Here is a 19,502-nt window from a genome sequence, read left to right on the forward strand (position 1 = left end):
GTGTAATATGCCGGGTGAGACTCTCCCCGAACTCCTGTATCCTCAGACTTGCTGCCAGAGCCTTGAGTATTCCCATCTTCGTCTAAGAAAGCAAACCTGGAGGCTTAGGGAGGAGACGTGACTTGCCCGGGTTCATAGACCAACCGTGGCCGAGCTCCGTCTTGGACAGGGTGCCTTCCCTGCCCCCCCCATGACACCTGCTCCCCCAACAGTGGTGGTGGGTGGGGTCCCCTGAGTGAGAGCTATGGAGCATGGGCAGTGGCTCACTTTTCTTGGACTTCACAGGCGTGCAGGGGACGGATGCCGGGTGGGATGAAGCTGGTTTCATCGTGGCTCCCGTGTCACCGATGACACAGGAACGTAGTTGGAGTGTGCGGCGGGATCACACCCGCCCAGCCCTCACTGTGACGCTATTGACGGATGCTCCCTAGGGAAAAAGGGGGATTCTCTGGCGCCAGGGGTTAATTAAAACCGACTGGAGAGGAGAATGTGTTTTCTGCAGCTGGCAGGCTGTGCTCGGGTCCGTCCAGACGGGTCGGTGGCCCAAGCAGCTTCCCCTCGGGCCCGTGTTAGGAGGGAGCTACGCGTTGGATTGCATCTCCTAAGGTCCACCTCCGTTAGTTAGGGGGACTTAGTCGGGACCTCAGAAGGTGCCCTTATTTGGAAATAGAGTCATTGCGGATGTACTCAAGTAGAGAAGAGGTCCCACTGGGGCAGGGTGGGCCCCGATCCAATATGACTGTGTCCTTGGGAGATGGAGAAATTTGGAGACAGGCTTGAACACGGGGAGTCACCCCGTGAACTTGGAAGCGGAGAGAGGGCGATAGCTTCGTAAGCCGCAGAGAACGGCAAGGATCGCTGGCAAACCAGCCGCAGCCGGCGCGAGGGCGGGCACAGACTCGCCCTCCGGGCCTCCGCACGGGGGAGCCCCGAGTCGTGGACTTGCAGCCTCCAGGACCCGGAGACAGCGAATCCCTCTTCTTTAAGCCGCCCGGGCTGTGGGACTCGGTTACAGCTGCCTCGTACGGAGGATAGGAGTCTTCGACGCCTGGCAACTTGGGTGGGCCCCCAAACGAGGGGGACCCTACTGCTGTCAATTGACAAGGAGTGGGTAGACCTCCAGACCCAAGGCCTCGGCCCCCCTGGCAAGGGTTCGGGGGGCAGCAGCTGCGAGGGGGTCCACCACCGGGCTGATGCCAGGCCCATCGAACCAGGCCTTGGGGGGTCCTGGGGTGCTAAGGATGGGGCCGCAGAGGGCTTCAAAGGGAGACCTGCACAAGCACCCCCGTCCCTTTCTCCCTTTCAACCCCAGACCCTCTCCCCAGCCAGCTTAGTGTTTTCTAAGCCGTGAGAATGGACCCAGAAGGGAAGAAGGATTGAAGGTCAGTTTGAAAGCTCGTAGGTAAATGCAGTGGGATCCAGCCCCATCCCCCAGTCGCTGTGTGCAGGGACGGGGGGGGTGGCCTTGTGCCCCATCACACCCTGGGGCGGGGGTCGCTCGCTCTGTGTGGCACATCCTGGGCTGCTGACCACCGCACGGGTGGGAAACAAGCCTCGGGAGGAGGCGGGACGTGTCTGAAGGGACGTAGCTCCTGGGTGGGGGCTGAGGGCCAGTCACAGGCACTGCCTCCCAAGCTTCGATGCCTGGTCTGGTCCCCAACAGGCCCCTGGTGCCCCCCGCATGCAGGGAGCCAGGCCGCCCATCTCCCTGGTCTCCCTGCGTTCCCTCCATCTAGGTCCCATGTCTACAGGACTGCGAGGCTGGTGGGGCTCTGCCCTGGGTGTGACTCTTGCCTTGGCCCCCCCGGGGCATCCTTGTCCACGCCCAGGGCTTCATCACACTGCCGGCCCACCAGGGTAGGGCTGAGCCGGTGGAGGTCTGCAACCCCAGGGACACTGAGGAGGTCCCGGATCTTCCATGAGCCCAGCAGCTCTCCTGTCACTGACTTGCCTCCTCTTCTTGGCAGAGGCAAGGCTCCTGGGAGTCCTGTGGAGGTGGGGCGGTGGGTGTGCAGGTAGGATCCCCTAGAAAGGGAAATCGGGATGGGGGTGAGGCCTCGTGAGCCTGGCACCCTTCAGTTTTTGGCCTGGACCCTCCCACGTAGGCCCGGAGTGGGCAGAGACTGGCACCTGCAGCCCCATAAGATGCCGTCAGAGCCGGGACAGGGGACCCCGAGGCTCCCGTGATGACAGCCCGCTGTCCTCTCCTGCCTTTGTTGTCACCTCCACCTGCCTGGCCAGGGGACAAGGGAGGGAGGAAGCAGGGCGCAAGGATTGGAGCAGGGTCTTTGCTTACGAGGCGCTGGGACTTTGGGTCAAGGGCGTGCAGGAATGGGATGTGAATGGGGCGGCTGCTGTGGGAAGCGGAAAACAGCGGCTCGAAAAGTCACACGCGGAATAAGCATGTGACCGAGCAGGTCCGCTCCGGGGGATATGCCCCAGTGACCTGGAAGCAAGGACTCCAACAGATACGGGCTCACCCGCGTTCGTAGCTGTGTGTCTGCAGCTGTGTGTTTGCAATAATCAGAAGGCGGCGTCCCAGGGGTCCACTGACGGTGGGATGGGCAAAGTGTGGTCCGTCTCCGCGGCGGAGCAGTCGTCAGCCTTAAAGAAGAAAGAACGCTGACACCCGCCTCCACATGGATGACCCCGAGGACACGACGCTCCGTGACAGAAGCCAGACGCAGGACAGACGCTGGGTGACTCCATTCGCACCAGAGAGAGGAGTCTCGTCCGGAGACACAGGGCGGATGGTGGGCGCCGGGTCCGGGGAGGAGGAGGACGCGGAGGTGGTGTCCGATGGGGACAGAGTTTCCGTTTGGGAAGAGGGACAGTACTGGAGTGGATAGTGGTGGTGGTCACGCAAGACTGCGAAAATCCTTAAGGCCATGAACTTGCACACTTAGAAGTGGATAAAATAGTAAAAAACAAAAACAAAAACAAAAAACAAAAAACCAGCTGACAACACGGCAACACCCAGATTGCCGGAGGTCCGTAGGTGGCAGCATCAAAGGTGCTGGATAAACTGGGGAGCGGCCAGCCGGTCACCTGCACCTGCGCGGCGCCGACGGGACAGGCGAGGCGGCAGATGGCCCCTGCCCGGGACGAAGGCGGCCCTGGCATGGGAAGCCGACAGACCAAGGACCCACGGCCTGGTCCCCTGAGTCCCGGCCCTGGGCGGCTCTCTCGGGGCGACCGAGCTTCAGCTGCTCAGGGTGGGTCTTTGAACCCCTCGGCAGGTTCAGAAACCGCCCGTGTCCCCAGGGCTTGAGGGACTCAGAAAGGCGAACAAGCATGTCTGTAATTAGTGCCCACCTGTTGGAGGTGACCTTGCCCGGGCCGCAGTCCAGGGCCGACCCCGTCCCTCCCAGACTGCGGTAACCGGAATGCCAGGGTGACCCACACTCGTGCCCGAGCCCGCCGGGCTGGGCTGCGTGTGTGTGTGCCTCCCTCTGGGGCTGCGGGGAGGGCAGCATTTGGGTGAGAAAAGAGATCGCACGGGTGTTGGATTTGGACCTGCTGGTTCCACCACTGCCTTGGCCACTTCTGTTGTCTCACGACCGATCGTGGGAACCCAGGACTGGCCCCTGCCTCTCCCCAGCCTTGGTGTCCCCGTCTGCCGAATGGGCTTCCACAACGGCCATCGGGACCCGCTGAAGAGACACAGTGGACAGTCCGAAGAGCCGCACAGCCCTGCGCGGAAGGGGGGAGGGCGGGCACCGCTCTCCGGCGAGGGCTGCAAGAGGCACCAAAACCAGTGCCTCACCAGGTGCTTGTTCTGTCGTGTTCTTGTCGGAGGGGCTCAAAGGTGAAGAATGAATGGAAAGTTTCGTGGGGTGCGCGCAGGGAGGACTGACAGCAAGGTGGGAATTCCTGGGAGACGTCACGCCTTGGGCAGGCTGGGTGCAGGATAGAAATGTCATACATCCTTTTATTATCGCTGATAAAATAAATACATTTATCTACCTTTTGTATGTTTGGGACAATGGCACTGTAATTCTCCATCCATCCCCTTACCCATCCATCTGTCCATCCACCAATCAACCGACCCATCCATCCACCCATCCATCCACCCATCCTTATATCCACCATCCATCCATCTACCCACCCATCCATCCATCCATCTGTCCATCCATCCATCCATCTGTCCATCCGTCCATCCATCCATCCATCCGTCCATCCGTCCATCCATCCATCCATCCGTCTGTCTATCCGTCCATCCATCCATGGATCCATCCATCCATTCTTCCACCCACCCAGCCTTATGGAAGACAGAGGCGCAGCTCTAAAGTGGTAGGTAGGGAGCAGTGACCTGGAGAAATTTGGGGAAAGCTGGGTCAGTTCCCTGTTAGTGAGGACAATGAGACACCATCAGTCAGAGCCCCATTTTCAAGAACCTTGTGACCAGTCAGCCACCATCTAGCATGACAACATCCTCACAAACCCCCCACCTTCAGAGCTGTCGTGGGGAGTGGAAAGGTCCAGAATACAGAGCTAAGGGCATGGTTGGAGGGGATGGGACAGAGAAGGCGCTGGTTTCATGGCAAGGCCTGTTTGGGATCACAGCCCTTGAAGTTGGGCCAACCTGGGTCTCCACGGGGGCTGACCTAGTCTCAGGGCTCTGTTCATGACTTGTGAGGCCAGGAAAGGTGTTCTACTCGTCTGAGCTTGTTTCTACCTCTGAAATGGGGACAATAAAGACACCAATATCACAAGGTTGTCCCGAAGAGTCAGTGCAGTGAAAGAGTGAGCGTGCCCGGCATGCAGTGAGCAAGGCCTATGTCCGCTGTGATGTGCCTACTCGGGTCTGGCATGGGTCAGACAGTCATGGCAAGAATGAGTCAGAGCTCCCCTCGGTTAAGCACAGACCCAGTGCTAGACCATTCCAGGGGTTTTGCATGTTCTCCAAACTCATCTAACAGCACAGGTAGCCCTCAGACAACCCTGGGAGGCAGGGGTTACCCTCTCTTCCTTCTCGGTGAGGAGCCGGACCCCCAGAATGCATACAGGACATAGGTAAGATGGCGAGGCTGGTCAGGCCAGACTTGGGACATCCGCCCTGGCGGTGGGCACCGGAGCCTATGCCCTCACTCACCTTGATCAGCAGCTTCAGAGAGACCCTGGCCGGGCCAGGCTGCCCGGACCAAGTAGGGTGGACCTCTGAGGTTCTCCAAGGAGGGTGGGCCCTCTCCCCTGGAGCCCCTGCTTCTTCCCTCCAGCCCGAGGGATGTGTGAGGGGGGTACCAGCTGGGAAACCTGCCCTGCCCATTAGATGCTTAGGACTGGGCTCCTTCTTCATTACAAGACATTTCTCTCTGACCTCCCCAACTTCATGAACTCTTACCAGGCACAAACAAGTCTACCTGGAAGCTAAAAATTCTTGTCTCGGGAGAGCAGACTGAACTCCCCAGCACACAACAAGGCTTAGTGGCTTTGTCAACAGTCATCTCTTCACCAGGGTATCCCTCAAGCCACCCCTGCCTCCTACCTCCTGTGCCCTCATTCTTTCTCCCTTTCCTCACTCCAGCTCCTCTGCCCTGCCTATCCCAAACTCTTCTCTGCCACAGGACCTTTGCATATGCTGCCCCTTTACCTGATTGGCTCCCGCATCTTCACTGACCAGGATGTCACTGCCTCAGAGACCTCTGCGACTCCCCTTTCCGAAGCTGGGCGCCCCCTCATTTTTTCTCACAGCACCTTGTTATCTCTGCTTGCTGAATCGGACACCATCTGTAATTGTCTGGTTAATTGTACACTCACTGCAGGTGTCCACCGATCACCCACCGGAGTGGGGAGGCACCTGGCCGATTTATCCACCAACTCGAGTTTGTCTTTGATCAAGGGCTGCTCACAAAGACAGTCACCCCCTGAACCTCTGCCCCCCGCCCCATGAAAACCTGCACACACATGTTTACAGCAGCTCTATTCCTAGGAGCCCGAGAATGAAAAGAACCCAAGTATCCATCAGCTGGTGAATGCATAAAAAGAATGTGCTATTGCCACACAAGGAAATGTACCGACACATGCTACAAGATGAATGACCTCGGGACGCACCGTTTGCTGAGCGGAGGAGGCCAGACCCAAAGGCCACATACTTGCGATCCATTTATGAAAAATGTCCAGAACTGGCGAATCCATGGAGTCAGGAAGTAGGCAGATGGCGGCCAGGGCTGAGGGGAGTCGAGAAAAACAGGAAGATGGGCGATGGGTACAGGGTTTCTTTTTAGGGCATGGGGATATCTAACACCTGGTGGCGATGGCCCCCAACGCCGGGAAGCCAAACCCACCGAATCGCGCCCCTTATGTGGGTGAATTGTATGGCACGCAGACTATATCCCGACGTGTTTGATTGTCACAGCCTCGTCTGCAAGCCCTTCCGTGACAGTTGGGCCGGTTGGGCTCTCCCCAGCTTCGGGTCCAAGCTGGGGACAGGGCCGCTGGGTGGTCGGAAGTGGTCTGGGGAGGGTACCCCGCCCGCAGTGCAGCAGCCCGCCGGCAGATGGCAGTAGCTTCAGCGAGGAGCCCCGGGTGGGCCCAGCTGAAGACTGACCCCATGACTCTGCCCAAGCCCGGACGGCCACTGTCCTGGCTCTGCTGGTGACCTGTTGGCAACATCTGCTGGGTTACCATGGTCAGGCAGTTGGGGAGGAGTTGGTCGTCAGTTCAGGACTAAACCTGGGGAGGCGACCCTATCCGTGCCCGCCCATCCCCGCGTGGCCAGGGAGGCTGCCCCTTGGAGGGCAGAGGGCCTCCTCCCCAGGCACAAGGGCCAGAGCATGGCAAGGGGCAGGTGGCGCGCCTGAGTCCTGAGCAGCGCACGCAGCAGGCACCCACTCCTGCAGACTGGATGGGAGACAGAAAGCCGCTCCCCCTGCTGGGCACACAGTGAGGACAGTGATGATAACAGGAGCGGGAGGGGGAAAAGGAGGAAGAGACATGAGCCTGTCACTTCGATTGTCACTTCAATTGATCTCCGTGGAGTGGGGTTCTAATTCTTTACAGGTGACAGATGAGGAGCCGAAGGCTCAGAGGAGGGCAGCTACCTGCCCAAGGTCACACAGCTTCCAAGGGCTGGAGCCTAAATTCAAACCCAGCCACCTGGCTCAGGTGGTCTTAAGGAAGGGCTCGATTTCACAGCTTTGTCTAAAGCGGTGGTTCTCAAAATGTGGCCTCCTGACCTGGGATTCGGCTTGAAATGCCTTCCCGGGCCCCACTCCAGACTTGCTGAATCAGAGCCCCAGGGGACAGGCCCGGCGATCTGTGTGCGAACAGGCCTCCTGGTGATACGCTGGTATTTACGAGTCCTGATTTGCAGGGGTAACCCTACAGTTGCTCACACTCAGGATGTTAGCACATAAAGCACTTTGCTATGGGCTGGGTGCGTCTCATCCATCATCATACTGAATCCTCCCAGCCACTCTGCACGGCTGGCCATTATGATCCCCATTTTACAGGTGGGGAGACTGAGGCTCAGGAGTAAAGCCCCAAGTCCCTCATGACAAGGCACGAGTTTAGACCGGAAGCTGGGTCTGAGTGGTCGCCGTGCCTGCTGCCCTGGGAACAAATAATGGCCCTGGGAGGCACGACTTCCCTCTGCCCGACACGGCACACATCCTTTCTCTGCGGTCTAGAGGGCAGGTGGAGAGCTGGGCACAGAAGGGCTACCCCCACGCAGGTGTGTGAGTCTGGGGAAAGTCACCGCCACTGAAATGTAGGCATCATTGTCTGGGGCCCCCTGAGGGGCTCTCCTTCTGCTGGAAGGAGACAGCCTGGAATTGGGGGTCACAGCTCAGCAAAGCTGACCAACACCTCATCTGGGGCATCCCTGGCCCTGTCAGCCGCAGCTTGGGTTCTCCAGTGCTCACTCCCCCACCCCCACCCCCCCGCCTACCTTGAGGTTGCTTTTGGAATCAAATAGATTTGGACTTTATAGCTCATCTTTCCCCAGTTGGACCTCCTAGAGTATCTGTTTTCACTCTGAGTATTCACCCAGCTATACAGGTCAGAAAACTCAAGATAAAGGTACTCCAAGCAAGATAAATGTGTATATTTCTCACATAAGAGAGGTCCAGGGTGATGAGGCTGCTCCACATTCATCAGGAACTCCGCTTCTTCCATTTCTCCCCCTTCACTTTGATTTTACGATTTTGACCTCGTGGTACAAAATAGCTGCTTGGGTTCCAGCCATTCCATCCACATTCCACTCAACAACCGCAAAGAAGACAGGTATGTCCCCACCTCACAAGACATCTCCCAGAAGCACAGCTTACCTCCTATGGGCCAGACTTCAGTCACACAGGGCCTCCAAGCAGTGACACAACAGGCAAAGAGAGAGACAGGGAGAAGGGGAAAAGGAGAAAGGACATTTGGGGCGTCTGCCTCTTTAGAGTGGACACTGTGCTTCCTCCTGCGCCCAAGTCCTTCCTCCCCTGGCGGCTTCTTCAAATGTCAGAACGCAAGAGGAGAATGCTTGGCCCTTTGGATGTCCTCCCTGCGGGGAGAATGGCATTAAGATTTATTGCCAGCCCTGCCTGAGGCCACCTGCTAGAGGTCAGAGGCCCTGCTTGTCTCACATGGGAGCGTCCCTAACCAGGGCCCAAGAGATGCGTGGAGGCTTTTCCAATGGGACCTTGAGCGGCTGTTGTCAGAGGCCCCTCCCTGGGCAGGGGCAGGGCAGGGCAAGGGCCGGTGCCCTCACCTGTCACTCCCACCCTCCCCCAGGGGTTGGGCCATTTAGAGGGAGGCCAGCCAGGCCAGCACCCTCCTCAAAACCACAACCCCAAGGGAGGAGCCAGGTGGGGTCTCTGGCCCAGTTCTGATGGGGTCTCTGGCTGGAAGTTCTGATCGGCAGCCCCGTCCTCCAGTGGGACAGGCGACAGGTCTCCAGAGCTGGGCTTTCAGCAGTACCTGGGATGATGCTGGCATGATGGCCACAAGGGGGTGGTCCAGAGACCCGTCCAGAGACCCGTCCAGAGACTGGTCTCTGGACAGTCCTCCGTGAGCCAGGGGCCAGTGCTGGACGCGCACGGCTGGGTTTGACCCAAGCCAGGCCCCGTTTGGGCTCTCTCTGCCGTCCAGTGGCTTCTCCCCCTGCAGAGAGAGGCAGGCAGCCCTCCCCCTCCCCGACCCCGGACGTAACTGCGCTGTGACTCCGGAGGGGCTGGGGAGGGCGTAGAGGGAGGAGGGGCGAGGGTGGGCTGGGGACGGGGGTTCGAGTCCTGCCGGCGGAGGCTCATGGCCCCAGGTGATGCACCCCACACATGCTCTCTTGCTCAGGTCTCACGGTTGTCCTCAGAGGGACCCGATTTGCTGGTGAGGAAACAGCTCAGAGAGGTGAAGCCATCCGCTACGGTCACACAGCACGGCGTCCTACTGGTCAGAGCAAGGGCCCCGCAGTCAGACAGGCCCGAGTTCAAATCAGACTCCATCTGGCACCTCTGCACGCGTGGGGCAGTGGCTACGCTCCTCTGAGCCTGGCCCTCCCTGTAAAATAGGGGCCCATCCGCGCCCCAGCCCCTGGCAGAGAGCCTTATAAGCCGAGCAGTGCGAGGAGCTCACGTGGGGTCTTCGGGTCTCTAAGGCGGGCCAGCTGCGGAGGTCCCGGCTCCAGCCGCCCCTGCCAGCGAAGGCCGCGGGAGGGGCCAGGGAGGCTCCGGGAGAGGGAGGCCACGCTAAGCGTCTGGGGTCCTGCAGGAGGCGCTGTTGAGGAGGATGACGCAGGAACTCCAGTCCTGGTCAGAGAGGTGACCCCTTGTCCTTGGGAAAAACACCACGGTCCAGTGCCGGCCCCTCTCACTGAGCCCTACTCCCTTTCTCCGTCCCCGTGGACAGAGCTCGGTCCTCAAGGCCGGGGCCGCGGGGCCCATGCGCTGTGGCCGCCTCCAGCAGCAGATGGTGCTGTCTCATTGAGAGTGGGGAGCGCCTGCTTGGTGCCACCCACGCTCCCAGCCGCCCCTCTCTCTCTGCGTTTATAGACCCCACTAACCTCCCCGAAATGCCAGTCCTGTGCTGGCCCTGGCAGAGACTGGAGAGTGGGCCAGTCCCACTGCTGGGCCGGCGCAGCCCACCCTAGGGAAGCCCTCTTACCATGTATGAGGGACAAATGGCTACTTTCCAATGGTGTGAGCGCTGCCCATTACACAAAGCAAGCTGCGAGGCAGGCTAGAGAGGGGTGTGGGGGAACAGGGGACACTTTGACGGAGAAGATCCATCTGGGGAGGTGACGCCCAAGCAGAGACCTGAGTGATGAGGAGCTGCCCTGCAGAGAGGGTGGCCAGCAAGTGCAAAGGCCCTGTGGTGCAGAGAGGCCTGGCCCAGACCCCCATCAACCATGCCCCCTGAGAGGCCACGTGTGGCCTGGGTGGAGGGTCACCAGACAGGTGCTGGCAGGCTCTGTATTTCGTTTCTAAGTGTGGTCAGGGGCTAAGTCTGGGGCTCTGGCTCTGAGGCGGGGCAGAGGCCCCTCTCTGCCTGCCAGGGGGCTTTGCCCTCGGCCCACCCTGAAGAAGAGACACCGCCACTCCCAAAGGACAGCCTGTGCCACTCCTGCCCCCAAGGTATGTGACCCCCCAGCTCAGACCCTTCCTTGATCTCCCACAGAGCTGAGCGATGTAAGAATCAATACAGGCTTTGCCCATTAACGCTGCCCCCCCCCCAGCACCCACCTGCTGGAAAGCTCGTCACCAAATACTTCAAAGTAACAGACCCACGTGGAAAACAAAACAAAACAAAACAAAAACCCAGAGGTGTTTCAATGGGGGTGGTCATGATAGGAAAGTTTCATGCTCACGATTGCTAAAGTCACTCAGATTTCTAGGAAAACTTATCAAGACCCCAGGAGACAAGGGGGCATTGAGGAATGCAGCTCCTGGAGCTGTAGTCAGCCCTGGCCATCCTCAAAGACCCTGCAAAACCGTCAAGGTCATCGAAACAAAGTAAGTCTGAGAAACCATCGTGGCCAAGAGGAACGGAAGGAGACACGGTGACCAACTGTGCTGTGGGGTCCTGGGTGGGATCCTGAGTTGGAAGAGGACCTGAGGGAAGAACGGAGGAAGTGGGAGGAAAACCGACATCAGTTGGCAACCATGTATCATTACTGGTTTGCTAATTGTCATGCAGTTACCACACGGAGGCCAGAAGCTGACAGAGGAGACCGGGTGTGGGGTCCACAGGGACATTCCATAACTTTTCCCCAAACCTAAAGCTATTATAAAATTAAAAGTTTAAAACAAATAAAAGAAAAATCCAGTTTCAATGCCTACCTGTCAAGGGGGTTAGCAAAAAAAAAAAAAAAAAAAAACAAAAACAGGGAAAAAAAAACCCAAAACCCACCCAGTCCTACTGAGGATGTGGCCGAAGGGACAGTCGCCCTCTAACGCCACCCGTGCACAGACCCCTACTTTCAAGGACAGTAAACTGAAAGCCCAAAATTCTCAGCCTGAATCCAGAGATTTGATTTCTGGAGATCGCATCCCAAATACGGAGCAAAAATGTTTATGCACAAAGATGTTCACCGCAGTATTGTTTATAATAGAAAAGGAAAAAAAAAAACCAAACTCTCAGAAACCACCTAATATTAGAAACAGGGCAGAATGGTTGAGTCAACCACAGTCTGTCCACAGAAGTCACCAAGTTTACAAAGATCAGATCATGGTGTGGGAAAACGGGAGGATATATTTATTAAGTGAAAACAAATCGTATTTGCAGGATGATTCATTCATTCATCTGTTCGTTGAGCAAATAAATATTTATTGAGGCCTTGGTGGTGCTAGAGGGCCCCACCCTCGAGAGCTCGGGTGTCGTGGGAGAAGTGGACCGCCAAGCCAGCAATTATCACCTCCCGGGCTGAGGGCGCCCATGCAGGTGACCGTGCTGGGACCGTGCTGGACCTGGGGTCGGGGAGTGGGTCTCTAATCATGCAGGCTTTGGAAGACGAGCTGCCTTTGAAGCAGGCGGTCAGCCTCACAGATGTGGAGCAAGCGCAGAGAGGACACAGTCCAGCAAGAGTGGCTGGTCATCCCACCGGGCAGGGAGCTGAGGTCCGGAGGCACAGCCGAGGCCACCGGGCCTTGTCCATCAGCATAGGGAGCTCTGGAGGGGCCAAGAGGCAGTGGCCAGATCAGATTGCTTTACAAGCGTCCCTGGGGAGCCACTGCCTGAGCTCTGGGCCCTCGCGGCCCCGCCTGCATTGTGATGGACCCACGCACCGTGACCCGCGCCCTGGGCCACAGGAAGTGCCCCACCCCCCACCCAGACCTATCAGGGCCTGCATCTCATGGGGCCTTTCCGCTGTCACATTCCTGACCTGGGTGATCGAGATGGACAGAGGCTGGGTCCCTTCTGAGCGCCACGGTCACTGCTCCTGGTGTGTCCACACCCCCTGCCTCCTGGGACCACAATGGCCCGTGAGAAACCAAACATCCCAGGGCTGACTTAACGGCCATCATCTGGGTCCTGGGAAGCGCACAGTCACACAGTCAGGAGCCCAGGGCATGACCGAGGATGGCAAGGAGCCTGATTTGCCCAGAGCATCTGTTTTAAAGAGGAAGCCCCCCGGGCCCTCCTCTGTCCCGGTGTGGCACCTGCTGCCAGCACATACCCACGCCAGCCAGGGACGAGAGACAGGCCGCTGTCCAGCCTCTCATGGGGCTCTCACCCTCCTCGCCTGGATCCTTGTGGAATCCCCACCATGAGGGTAGGAGGGGCCTGAGGCTCAGAGAAGGTGAGTGACTTGCCCACAGTCACACAGCAGGGGATTAGAGGGCAGAGCTCCACAGAGGTCTCTGCATCAACACCGGCTGGGCTGTCTGTCCCCAAGCCGGCCCGGGTCTGCTGGCCTCACAAGGGCAGTCGCCGCCTGTGCCCCCCGGAACTGCTCCTGGGAGACCCGCTTGCCGTGAGCAAAGTGCCTGCGGCCTGTGCTCAGTTATCGGGCACAGCTCTCACGATGGTTGCATGGACTTAGTGTTCCTGAGTTCTGGAAGTTTCTGAGGACAGAGATGGTATGTTTTCCTTGGGGGGCTGCAGACGCAGCATGGCTACTCAGGCGGGTTTGGAGAGGGCAGCCGCTGCAGCTGTGCAGACAGTACACCCGCCCCCCAACCCCGTCCTCTCCACTGGTCCTGCCCCCCCGGGGGCCCCTGTTTGCACAAACACAGTGAGTCTTCCAGGCTCGTGGCCACACTGGCACGCTGGCCTGCTGTCTGGGGCGGTCCGAGCTCCCCTAGCAGAGGGGAGGGGCCGGGACGGAGGCTGATAGCCCCCAGCCCTAAGATACATCCCCCTGGGCTCCTTCCAGGACTGTGCACCATGGCGGTGAGCTTCGGGACAGAGGACCGGGGGCCACCAGCACTGTCAGCTCTCTCCAACTGCTTGCTCTCCAGATAAGAACGCCTCTCCCAGGATCGTGAGACCCGGTGACCCACCTCCCAGGTCCCAAGGCCCCATCACCTCCTCAGCAGCCACACCGCCACCCTTCAGCTCCCCCAGGTGGAGGCAGGCCCCAGCCCAGCCTTTGGGTTAAGCCGGTCAAGGACAAATGCCAAGGCCAGGCCTGAGCCCGGGGGTCCCGGCAGCCCGTTCAGACCTGGGGCCGCCCCAGCGTGGGAGGGAGGAGACGGGGCTGGCCACCATCCGAGGCTCAGAAACCAATGTGAGTCTGGTTCACCACCTGATGTAGGATGAGGCCTTCCCTGCGGCCCCCACACTTGGCCCTGTGCTAGGAGCCGGGACTCCCACCTGCCGGTGCCCTACCTTTAGTAAAATGGGAAGTAGCGCCCCTTTATTGTTGAAATTCCTTTCTGCTTTTTTTCCCCCAAAGGTCCCCCAGTGCGTGGTTGCATACAACATGAAAGGACCAAGAATGTTTGAGTGCACAAACACGTCACGCCACTGGCTGCAGGAACAAAGGGAAAGGGGCTTACCTATCGGGGCTACAATCTGGGAACGGGGCTCCGGGAGGGCTCCCTGAACTCAGGGCGGTTCTCAGACACATTTCGGGGTAGGAGACTCTGCTCCCTGGATGTCCGTCCTCGGGGTGACCGTGCACGGGAGTCAGCTGGGCCGCCACGGCCACGGCTCCCCCGGCACCCGGGCTCTCGCGCCACCTCCCGCGCCGGCCTCTGTGACCGCACGAAGGAAGCCGCGCGCGTGTGAAACAGAAGCCGAGACGCCTCAACGCGCCGGCCAGGTTTTATTTTGGTTCCAGCCCCATGCCTGCCCGGCGGCATTTCGGGCCCTCGAGCCGGGGTCTGGTTTTACTTGAATGAGCTGCTGGGGAGAAGTCCCGGCCCCCCTGACCTGGTTCTCAGGGAATGACCCCTGGCTGGGAGCATCTATTTTAAAGGAGGCTGCCATTTGGTCTTCGCCAAAATAGTTGAAAGGAGACCCCAGAATAGCAGGCCGGGTCTGCCCCGGCTTAGAAGCCGCATCTCGGGCTTACAGGCAGGCGCGTGGGACGTCAACAAGCAGGCGGCAGAGGCAGAAAAGGGCCTCTCGTCACCAAGGCCAGGGGCTCAGGAATGGCCTTCGGGCCGCTCGGAGGGCCAGCACCCCTGGGCTCGCAGCAGTGGCTGGAAGGCCCCCCGGGGTGACGTCAGAGGGGGGCGCGGCTCAGCACCACCTGCTGCTTTAGGAGTTCACCTGGGTCATCGTCCCGCTGTGACCCATGTCACAGATGGGAAGATGAGGGTAGGCACCTGCCCAGGTTCCGACAGCTGGAGGCAGGGCTGGAGCTGGGCAGTGCGCACAGCCTCCCAGGACGTACCTGAGCCCTCTGGGCTCCGCCGTCAGGGGCAGCGGTCGTGACAGTGACGGTGGGAGTGGAGTTACCTCCTGCAGATGCTGCCTCCTGCCATCCCTGAGCCCTGGAGGACACCGGGGAGGGCGTGGGGGACACAGCCAGTGAGGCCGACCCTGCAGGAGAGCTGCCTCGGGTGTCTGACGAGGGGTGGCCTCTGGAAGGGCTTTCCCAAGACACACGTGACTCTGAGCGGGTGTTCTTCGCCCACACTGACCACAGAACACCCCCTCCATGGGAGGCACAGCTCAGTGTCCCCTCCGGGCCTCGGGTCCCTTGTTGGTAAGTGGGTTTGATAACATCCACGAGCCAGCAGCCAGGGTGCTCCCGGGGCCTCGGTGCGTGGTGGGTGAGGGCGGGCCCGGGGAGGGGACCACAACCCCACTTGCCCAGAGCCCTCCGGCTGGGCACCTTTGTCCCAGTGCCACAGTCACAAGCTGCTCCTTTCTTCTTCTTTGTTTTAAAAATATTTTATTTATTTATTTATTTATTTACTTATTTGAACGCAAGAGGGCAGGGGGAGAACAGAGGGAGACAGACAACCAGACTCTGTGCTGAGCAGAGACCAAGACCGTCTCAGGACCCCGGGATCCCCACCTGAGCGGAAATCAAGTCAAAGACTCAACCGAGGAGCCACTCAGGCTCTCTGTGAGCTTCTCGTCTCTGTCCCAAAAGCCTGGGGCTGAGCTGTCCTACAACCAACTGTGATGGGGTTGGACTGGAGAGGGTAGGCAAAGCTTCCCGGAAAGGTCAAGGTTGCATTGAGGTCAGAACGGTGACCAGCTGGGTTCCCTCCCTGAGCCACACCTGGGAGCCAAGGCCCTGTGTCCTCTGGTCCCGTGAATAAAGGGCACAGACGACCTGCTCCAAATGAGCGTTCTCCTAGGACAGACCCCACCCATAGAAGGCAGCAGGTCACCTCCCTCCCAGCGTCTCCCCCACTTCACAAAAGCCAGGCTATCGGTTCCCCTCCCAGACCTCACCTCAGGACCCGAAACAAAGGGACAAGGTGAAGACTGGCGGCACTCGTTCCAGCTCTCCCACCCCTGGGAGCAGCCCCTGCCAGGGTCCAGGGCAACTGCAGGGACAGTGGGCACCAGGGAGGTGGGGACGCAGCCGTCTGGGGAGCGGAGGGTGGCAGGCAGGCTACTGTCATGCTGTGACCTGTCCCTCAAGTCCCACACAGCTGACAGAGACGCATTTCTCCCTCAAGAGAGGTCCGGGACGGCGAGCAAAGGTGGCGGCAGCCCCCGAGGTCAGCAGGCGCGGGCTCCGGGAGGGCTTGGGCCCTTCTACCTGCTCGAGGACGGGCTCATTCATCTGCCCCCTCTCTCAGAGCCGGAAGTCGGAACTCGAGAGTGTCCTTCAGGGACACATCGTACCTGCCTGTGGGGACTGGAAAATGCTGTCCGGTGTCTCCGGACTACGGTCGACAGGGTCCTCCCACCCCGAGGACCGCCCGGCCGGGCCGTTACACGGTGGTGGTTTCTGTATGTCCGAGGAACCAAGGCTGTAGGTCCCAGGTTTGGAAAGAATCGTGTGTAAAACACACAACATGTTAGAAGACTTTCACCCCTATGCGCAGCCAAGCCGGACGGAAGTCAGCCCTGAGTATGGGGTCTAACCCTGGGCCTCCCAGGAAAAGATTAATGGGCATAATTCATCCTCATTTCAAGGTCTTGATGAAAAAGCCTTTGGAGAGACTGTCTAGAAGCTGAAAAAGTCCAGCTCCCGGGACTGGTAATAAACGCTTTGCTGACTCCGCAGCAAACTTCTGTATCCTTGTTGTCAACAATTTTTTTTATTTTATTTCTTTTTTTTTTTTTTTTTTTGCCATCAACAAAGTTTCAAAAGGATCTAGTCGTGGTGTCGATGGGCAGTGGGAAAAACCATTCTGAAGCTAAATGCACGTGATTTTGAACTTACGCTTCGGCAGGCGCTTAAATCCCGAGTGACTTCACGGGAACGGAGCCGCCGTTGCACCGGCCTCTGTGAACGAGGCTCCTTGGCTTTTCCACCAGCAGGGCTGGGAGATGGGATGGGACTGGAGGCCAAGCCCCACGGCATCCCAGCAATAAGTAATAAGGATCATGTGAAATCATTGAAAAAACAAAAACAAAACCCTGTCCCCCCTCAAATTAAAAATTCGTTTCTGATGGGATTTTATTTTGTGTGCTTTTTTAAAAAATATTTTATTTATTTATTTGACAGAGATCACAAGTAGGCAGAGCAGCAGGCAGAGGTGGGGGGGGAAGCAGGCTCCTTGCGGAGCAGAGAGCCCGACGTGGGGCTCGATCCCAGGACCCTGAGATCATGACCTGAGCCGAAGGCAGAGGCTTTAACCCACTGAGCCACCCAGGTGTCCCTTATTTGGGCTCTTTAGCTATCCATCACCTGGCATTATATTCATAGTTTAGACCAACAATGTATTTTATTTTTTTTTAATATTTTATTTATTTGTCAGAGAGAAAGAGAGAGAGAGAGAGCACACAAGCAGTGGGAGAAGCAGATGGAGAGAGAAGCAGTTTCCCTGCTGAGCAAGAAGCCCCATGTGGGTCTCGATCCCAGGACACCGGGATCATGACCTGAGCCGAAGGCAGCAGCTTAACCCACTGAGCCACCCAGGTGTCCCTAGACCAACAATGCATTAATAATACTTGTGATGAAAACAAAAGCCGGAACAAAAGAGCTCACAAAAATGCATTTCTAAAACATTTCAATCCATAGACATCATTTGGTTCCAGGCAATCTTGATCGGGTGATCAAAAAGATTTTCAAGGATAAAATCGCCCTAAACCAGGGTAAAATTGGTGGGGAATAGAGTGGAAACATGAATGCAAAGAAAAAATTTATCATTTTTGGCTTTTGGAGTCGAGTTGTTCACGTTTATTTCAAAATAAAAGACGGCTGCTATCAAATTATTGTGGGTTTTAAACGCCACTGGATGTGTTTTTAAAAGAGTAACCGAAGTACTTTATTTAAAAATGTCAATTTCTTGGGGCGCCTGGGGGCTCAGTGGGTTAAGCCTCTGCCTTTGGCTCAGGTCATGATCTCAGGGTCCTGGGATCAAGCCCCACATCAGGCTCTCCGCTCAGCATGGAGCCTGCTTCCCCCTCTCTCTCTGCCTGCCTCTCTGCCTACTTGTGATCTCTGCCTGTCAAATAAATAAAAAAAAAATCTTAAAAAAAATGTTTTAAGTCAATTTTTTAAGCTACACTCTATGATACATTTTGGATTTCAACTTAACAAACCACAAGGAGGCGGCTCCCTCACCAGCCAGGGTATGCCGCAGCCAAGAGCTGGTGGGGTGCAGATTAGAAAGGGGGCTGGGCTTTCCTGGTCCCCCCCACCTCCGCCGCCCCAAGTGCCCCTCCCATGACCTCCTGTCCCTGTGGACCAAGAAACAAAGCTCCCCAGAGAAAATGGCAGTTTCCCAACCAAGGTCATTGGAAATCTAAAATAGGGGTGGGGGCTGGATTTATTGGGTCCTTCAGGGTGGGGCATCTGGGGCTCCTAAGTAGACAGATTTGTCCTATGTAGGTGCCAAGACAAAGTTCAGAACTGCCCGGGAGTCAAGGACACCTGACTTCTGTCTGAACAGAACCGAGGGCAGAGCAGCCCCCAAACCCAGGTCTAACTTTGCCCCAAGATTCCCAGCAGCAAAACGGGCAGCCTCCACGGGACCGTCCTGTCCCAGGCCCATGCAGACACCTGTCCTCTGGCTCCCCTCAGATCCGGAGTGGGATGGGAGCAGGAGGAGGGAGAGGAGCCCCAGTCCTGTCAGCCTCCAGGTGAGCTGAGGCCGGCAGGGAAGAGAGCTGGGAGCTCTGCAGACGCCAGGACGGGGCGTTCCAGGTTCCATTTCAGCCCCGGGAAGTCCCGGCACAGGGGTGGGGGTGGGACCTACCTGCTCAGAGAACACAGGGCCACCCTCTTCCCCTCCCTGAAGTTCTCTTGGGTCTCCCATTTGGTAGGGAGGGTCCCAGTTCATTCGCTCCTCCCAGGGGAGCACCCCCGTGGGCTGACGTCGCAGAACAATCGACAGAGGCTCAGAGAGGGTGAGTGACTTGTCCAAGGCCACGCGGCACGTCAGGGGAAGGGGTTGGCGTTTGGATGGACGCAGCCTGTCCTGTTCTCGTCCCTGCCGTTGTCCCCACTGGGACGTCCCTGTCCCTTGATTTGGGGTCTGTGATTGATTATTCTGCGAGATGCATGAAGTGAGCCAGGTGAGAGTTTTTGGATCGTTTCTGGCTTTGCGGTCCCGGCACCAGAGAACGGGAAAGAGAAAAGACCCACGTGGGGCACAGATCCCACGCACAGCCTCAGCAAGTTGTCCAGAACTTTCCCTAGGCCCAGAGAGTCCGTCCTAGGGCATGGGGTGTGATGGGGGAGAGGAAAGGAAGGAGGAGAGGAGCCCAGTTGCCTGGGCTGAGGCTGACCTTTGGAAGGACATTTCTTTCACCCCACCTGACCCAGGATGATCCCTCTGAGGGCCCTGCAGGCTGGGGTGACAGGGATGGGGGTCCAGCTTCCCCCACACCAGTATTTCCCATCCACCTGCACAGAGTCTGGCTGATTCTCATGCCCACAGAAACAAGAAGACCCCCAGAGTTACTGGGGAGAGGGTGGCCTTGGCCTCAGTGTCGGAGATGCTAGGACCCACTGAGCTTGGGGCCAGGGGAGCCACTCCCCACCACACCTCCAA

Source organism: Martes martes (assembly GCF_963455335.1).
Source record: "Martes martes genome assembly, chromosome: 10".
NCBI classification, from domain to species: domain Eukaryota; kingdom Metazoa; phylum Chordata; class Mammalia; order Carnivora; family Mustelidae; genus Martes; species Martes martes.